This window comes from Apis dorsata, unplaced genomic scaffold (genome assembly GCF_000469605.1).
Source record: "Apis dorsata unplaced genomic scaffold, Apis dorsata 1.3 scaffold_37, whole genome shotgun sequence".
Lineage (NCBI taxonomy): Eukaryota > Metazoa > Arthropoda > Insecta > Hymenoptera > Apidae > Apis > Apis dorsata.
In genome coordinates, this window is record NW_006263339.1 from 1125464 (window position 1) to 1133130 (window position 7667).

The following is a 7667-nucleotide window of genomic DNA, read 5'->3' on the forward strand; positions in this document are numbered from 1 at the left end:
AAAAAAATTAGAAAAAATTAAAAATGGTAGAAAAATTATCAATTGCATTCGAAATGGTACATATGATAGATGAATGATGATAGGACATAAGCAGTAAAAAGAAGAAGAAAAAGCAAGTTCACGAGAGCGAGAAAGAACGAAGAAGATACACAGTTGATAAATGTGTATTTACCGCCAATCTAGGAACGTCCACAGTCTTGTCGGTGCAGCCCACCTCGATGGTTAAAATGTGACAATAAAAACCCTTGTTTTTTGCCCTAGCACGCAGCATGCAACACCTTTTTATCCTCGTAAATCGATCCACAGCACGTCATCGATAATATCGTTCAAAGAAAATCACGGTAACTACTGTCAACGATTCAGAAGGGCGCGGAGATCAGGGTTGAGACACTCTATTCACTCACGTACACGCACTTTTCTTGTCGATTTTAATGCTTTAGCGATTTTCTAAACGTAGCGAAGCCACGATTGTGTAATTGGCACTGTCATTACTGTCACGTATATTTCCGTATAGATTTTGTTGTTTTTCAATGATACGCGTATCCGTTACTATAAATGAAAATTCGAAACTGTTAGCATTACAAGTATCGGTACAAGCGGAATCGCTACAGAACAATTCGACCTCGTATGTACGGTCACGATACGTCCGTGTATTGCATTCTTTCAAGACCAACTGCGGGATCACGATTTTTAGTTCTCTAACATCTCAAGTGGTGCCCTCCTATGGCGAGCGTTGCCCAGAAATATATAATATATAGAAAGGCATTTATACTTATATTTTTAATAACATTTTCATGTAACGATAAAATAAAATTAATTTCCATATTACCAAATTTTTTAAATAAAATTGTTAGAATAAATATATTCAAACTATTAATAAAATTTAAATAAAATGTTTGTAATATAACATAAATACGTATAATAAAATAACATAACATAAATGGAGCTAATTTGATTAGTTTTGTATTCATATAATAGTATCGAGATTTGTTTTTATATGCGTTATATTATATTAAAACCAAATATATAAAAAAATTTTATTTTATTAGACGTTAAATAATTTTCTTTATTAATAAATTAATAAAATTAAATTGCAAATATTAAATATATTTAAATATATTTAAATATAAATATATATAATCCATAAAAAATAACTATATATTGAAAATTTTGTTCGATATTGAATAAACATATAGTGTTTTAGTAACAAAATGTATGAAATCAGTCTAATATCAACTGTTTAATAGTTCGTAGCTGATAAATTAGCTATGGCAATTGTATAGTATTGAATTATTGATAATTGAAAAATAAATAATATAAATAAATAATAAAAATAAATAATATTCGTTGTGCAATTTTTAGAAGAATTTATTTTAGATTATGCGTTTATAATTTTACGTATTGTTTGAAGAAATGCTAACGTGGTATAATATATTATATGCTATTTTTATATTAACAACAGTTTAAAAGTGGACGACTACTGTTTATTATATTTATGTGTAATTATAAATAATTTGTTAAATAATTAAATTAAATAAATTTATAGTGATGATTTCTAACATTTTTCCTATACATTTTTGTATATGTACACATGCTATATTATATAATATATTTTGAATTAAAAATAAATACATTAAATTATAATCATCTTGACCTTTTTTATTTTTATTTTTTAACTTGTAATGCTTTTAAAAATTTTTATTTATATTAATTTATTTTTAATTGAATAGAATGAGCAAAAACTTGAAATGAAATATTTTCATTTTAAAATAATTCAATGATCTTATAATCATTTGATCATTATTGACTTTTAAAATATTTGGCTCTAACACATTTTTATTTCATTTCTTCATATACTTATTATAAAAGAAGCAATAACATTTGATCGAAAATTTCGTACGCATATTAAAAATATTCAACATAATAATAGTTAAAAATAGAGAAAACGAAAGAAAAGTACATATTCTTTTAGTTAATAATTCTGTAAATAATTGTAGATATATATATTAATTGCACATGGATCTCATTACATAAATATGTTAAAACGGCGCATATTGCAGCATAGTAAGAAAAATATGTATAGAAAAATATAATCAACTATATAATAAATTGCATAATTAAAATGTGTGAGCATAGTGTTATATTTATTTCTTAAATACAGCTGTCGGAAATTTTTTTTATTTTTCACAGGTGAATATAATTGAAAAGGAATTTCAATATAATAGCACAGTAATCGCTTGCTTACAAATGATATGCTCAGTGAATTGTGTTTCGTATGAATTGTAGGTTATATTTTTGTTTTTTAGTATCAGGGTTCTACACACGTGTATAGAGTCCTATAGATGAGACACATATATAATATAAATGTCATTTCATATTTTTTTTTGCTTAATATTATCTTTGCATTGCAAGAGATACAATATATTGTAATTTTATTGTAATTTATGAACAATGTAGAAATGGATTGATTCCTTAAATAATTATGATATTTGTGTAATTATGTTATAATTATTATATATTATTTTTTGGTTTTTTATGTAATGTAATTCAAATAATTTACATATTTCCATGGCAGTTCTATAATAATAATTTTAGGATAAAAAAAAAAGGGAGTATGAAGAATGTATGAAAGCAATTATATAAAAACATTTAAAAATGTGATAATTATAATATAAATCATATAGAACTTTTAACATAATTTTAAAAAGAACATATAAATTAAAAAAATTTCTGAAGAATTACTATTATGATTATTTTTTGAATTGAATTTTGGTCAAAAATTTTATTCAAGGGATCAATCCCTAATAGAGCCAATGTCACGAATTAAGTTTATTAAATTATTCATAAAAATAAGAAGCAATTCATTTTCATGTACAATTGTAGCAATTACTAAAATTATTCGACCTATTAATAATAGATTATCGTATAATGCCGATATTTTTCAATCGAACTAACGCAATTCTTTTGTAATTAATGCATTAATGCATTTATTTTTAAAAATTATATAATATCTTGATGTGCAATCTTCGCAGAAGATTTTCAAGCTCAAAATGACGATTATTATGCAATTTGTTGTTTGTGTAAAGCAGCAATAAAATATATACTTAATAAATTATGATAAATCTAATTTAATATTTATATTTAAAATATATGAATATTTTGAAATTATGGTTTTTCTATTTTTGAGTTGTTGAGTTCATTTAAAATTTTTGATTGTTGATTATTTTGATTGAGAAAAATTAATTTGAAAATTATTTAATGTTTTGCTCGTTATGTATAACTTTTGATTCAATATATTTACATTAAAGTTTATTTATCTGTAGAATAAAATAGTAAAAATTATCTATTTATTTTTTCTTTCTTTGTTAAATAACATGTAATTTTAATAATATTTTAATCATTAATTGCACTAGAAAGTTATATTATAGTCATTATTAAAAATTATTTACAAAATAAGTCGATCTGTATTAAAAAATTTTGTTAATTGTGAATTATTTTTTTTTTTAGTTATTGAATAATTATTAATCTAAAATTATATATTTTGTTAAATATATTATTATATTATACAATTTAATTTTATAAATATTTAAGCATACGTATAGTATCAGTAATATATTTATTTCGACATACATTATTGTTGACTACATAAAATTTTGTTTCTTCCCTGATAAAAAATCACTTAAATTCCGATATCTCATGCTGCTGAACAAACAAACAAATTACATCATCGTTAAAAATAATGGAATAAAAATCGATATTTGAATCAATTTGTTTTTCTCTTTGAGATTCTCCTTTTGGTACTTCTTTTAGTATTCAGATTATTTTTTTGTTATTTTTAAACAGCAATACAATGTATTTTGTGGATATGTTCTTTTTTTGTCATGGCGATAATTAATACTTTGGCAAACATCTTTAAACTTATATTAACCAAAGTATCGAAAATCACAACAGACTATCGGTTACCGGTATTTTCTAATACTTACCATTGTATCTATTTAAATGTTAAATTACACATATAATATTTTTTTGTTGTCGATAAGAGATCAGTAACACATTAATAGTAATTATTACTTATTTGACGCTTATCGATTATTTACTAGATATTACTTATTGTTTTTTCATTGGAATAACACATTTAAAACATTGGTAATTGAAATTTGGCGAGAGTTATTTGACACAATCGACTTAATACATGATCGATTTTAAAAGAGCAGATAAATTTCACATGGTTGTTCCAGAAATACTTCTTTTAATTCAAATCTTAAAACATTTTTGTTTTTTTTTTTTTTCGAAAATATATAATAAAAAATCAATGAAGCATATGTTATCAAATTTGTTGTATAACATATTTACAATCTATCGTTAAAATAGCAAATATCCCTCGCCTTGGAAGTATCGATATATGTGATAATTAAAGGGCGTCGCGATTATTTCTCGGCGCAAAAGTCGTTCTTGTTTAAGAATAAGTTTAACAGCGATTGCTTTAGAGTCCATTTCCATTTATAGACTGTTCTGAAAGCTAATACCTACGTTCAGCAAAAGATAGAAAAAACACCGTATTACATTTTGTCTATGCTAATTTATACTTGGCTAATTAAAGACGAAAGAATACAATCGCAAATATTATTCTAGATTTAACTCTAAGTAATTAATGTTATTGATAATAAGATAGATTTGACAATAACAATCATTTAAGAACTAAATATATTTTTTTAAAATATTCGATACATAAATTTTTAGTTTGTTGTAGATTTATAAGATAATTTATGATTGTATTATAAGTATCTATTTATAGTATAGAATATATAGAATTATAGTTATGATTTGTTTTAAAGGGAATTCAAGAATTTTAAATGGATTAGAAATCTTAATTACTTAATCCTAGAAGTTAGAAAAATCGATTTTTAATTATATATTTGTTATTTTAATTCTTCGACATATAAAACATAGATAAAATATAAAACAAAGATTGAATTTAATGTAATTACACATGGCAGATATTTGCTTAATAATTATTATTATAATTATTAATAATGATTCCAGAGTATAAAATTGAATATAATATTTGAATTGCTTAGATCATAAATATTATAATTTATTTATTTATTTTCTAATTAATATTCTTGTAGTATAAAATAAAGAATTTCAAAAATATCTTATTATCAATTTAATCATCAATTCATTTTTCTCACAGTTTGTTCGTCTACCGCGAAATAGCCTATTATTTTTTTTATCTAATAAACTGACCGAGTCTATATTTTTCGTTGCATATTCACTGTTTTTATCTCACTCATGATTTTGTTAGCATTTATCTTAAATTGTATTCTTATATGCTTACGCGAAATTTACAAGAGAATTCTGTTAACAGTAAATTGAGAAAAAATATAATATAAAATAGATGCAACGGCAATTAATATAAATACATTACATTTATAAATACACTTTCAGTGAGCCATTTTATAAAAGGAACTATTAACAGAATTTCAAAAAGTAGAAGCGATTTTGAAGTATATGTACATATGGATTGGAATTTGAAAGGATATTGATGTATAAAAAAAACTAAATTAAAAAAGAAAAATGACAATGATTCTATTAAAGAAAAATACAGAAAAAGAAACGAAATTGAACCTGATATCCTAATATTATGCAATGAATCAAAAATACGTAAATTCCTTATAACAATAAAAATTATAACTTATTTTATATATAATTAACATAAATATACATAATTAAAATAAAAATCAATTTGATTTTTTGTTATCGAAAATATACATATATGTATATATATGTATATATATTTTTTATTTCTATGATTTCTAAGTAAGATTTATAATATTAATTTTATATTTGGAAAATATTGCTATATATTATAAATAGTAATGTTTTAATTTATTATTTTTTTTTGTAATAAGGAATTTATGCGTATTTATTCATTATTTCAAATTATATGAGTCAAGGATATCTGATAAAATGGATTGTCTATTTAATTTCATTAATTAAATGAAAATAATATAAATCATGATATTCGCTACTATAAAAGAATGTAACATGGCATCACAATGATTTTGATTAACTTAAAAACTGCATGGGATTAATTACGTCGTGCGTAAAATTAATGTAAAGATATAATACGCTGCGTATATACAATTGTGAATAATAAGGGGCACTCGCGTACATATACAACAAATTATGAATACAATCAAACTATTTACAACGTTAATAAATTTCTTTTAGTTATAGATTAGACAAATTATTTTTATACGTACCAACTATTAAACATAAAATATTTGTCTTCACATTTACACACACACACACTCACGTATTATGAATTTTGTGCAAAAAAATTCACATTTATCATCATATTTATACTTATAACGAATTATTGGTGCAACATGTATGTTTCATTAAAAAATTTTCAACTAAGATTGATTTTTTTCCACTTTTTTTTCTTTTAAATTGTTTATAGTTGCAATTAACGGAGTGCATCTATTTTTATGAAACAATTTTTAACGCTTATTATTTTTTGTTTATGATTTATATTGAAAGCTATGTTATGTATACTTGGTGCATATTCAGAAATTGACAAATGTTATTGAATTTGTATACAATAGCAACTTTCTAACTATATCTTGAGATTAAATCATGGTTGTTTTAGCTTTATTTTTTTTTTCAATATTTAATAATAAATTTTAATTAACGGTATGCTTATAGACCGACGTTAACTATCAACTGCTTAGGCCTTTTTCTTTAACGTGAATAAGAATGTACAATCCGTACGATTATACATAGAACGCGTTAACATGCAGATGATAGTACTTTTTTTAAATCTCTTAAGCCTGATTATTATAGCTTTGCCCATGAATATTGTATACAAGACATTTATGTTATTAAATGTGAGAACAAAGAAATGTTAATAGGCAGATATTCATTCATTCTATAATATGAGGCACACAGACAGCCATATATCATTATAGCGGTATTATCTTAGAAACTCAAAAAAAAAATTGATGCACTCTATTAAGTTTCAATATATTTAAACAAAAATAAAAAAATTATAGGGATAATTAATACGCTTTTTTCTTTATCTTTATAATTTCAATAAAATTAATTTGATCGAATTCTTTCACTCTATCGGAATGTACTGTGAAAGAAAGGCTGTTGCTTTCATTATTGAAATCTATAAACGTAGAAAAAATTTGATAGTGAAAAATATCAAATTATAATATATCAATATTTATAATTATCAATAAAACTATTGGATGTTGTTAATAAAATCAACTCAATTCTTTTGTTTTTGATCGTGAGTTTCTTCACACTTAATTTACCTACATATCTCTAGGTAACCATTCGATTTAAAGCTGAAAGCTTGGATACCTATTAACAAGTTTCCAACAAAAAGTGTTTCCTAGAATCATATACAATAGTATATGTAACAGTTACGCTCAGTCGTGCCATGTGTTCGGAAAAGCGCATTACTTTTGCGCTGATCTGATACTACAATGGCTCTACATTAATCAACGTAATTGGTGTTTTTCCTTGCGAAGTCAACAGATTTTTCCCTGTTGACGTTTGAAAAGTTTTTCTACCTACGATAAAGCTATATGATGGACGTTCACATATATACTTAAATAAATTAAAAAAAAAAAAAAAAAAAAAAAAAAAAAAAA

General features: G+C 23.3%; 1 protein-coding gene across 1 annotated transcript in view; it reads right to left on the reverse strand.

Annotated features, from left to right (window-relative positions):
• The window catches only part of LOC102681662 (GTPase-activating protein skywalker), a 40235-nt gene extending 39541 nt beyond the window's left edge, over nt 1–694 (reverse strand). The window contains exon 1 of the mRNA XM_031512588.1: nt 173–694. The gene's annotated coding sequence lies outside the window, so the exon portion shown is untranslated. The remainder of the gene's footprint in view (nt 1–172) is intronic.
• Between the last annotated feature and the right edge of the window lie 6973 nt (nt 695–7667).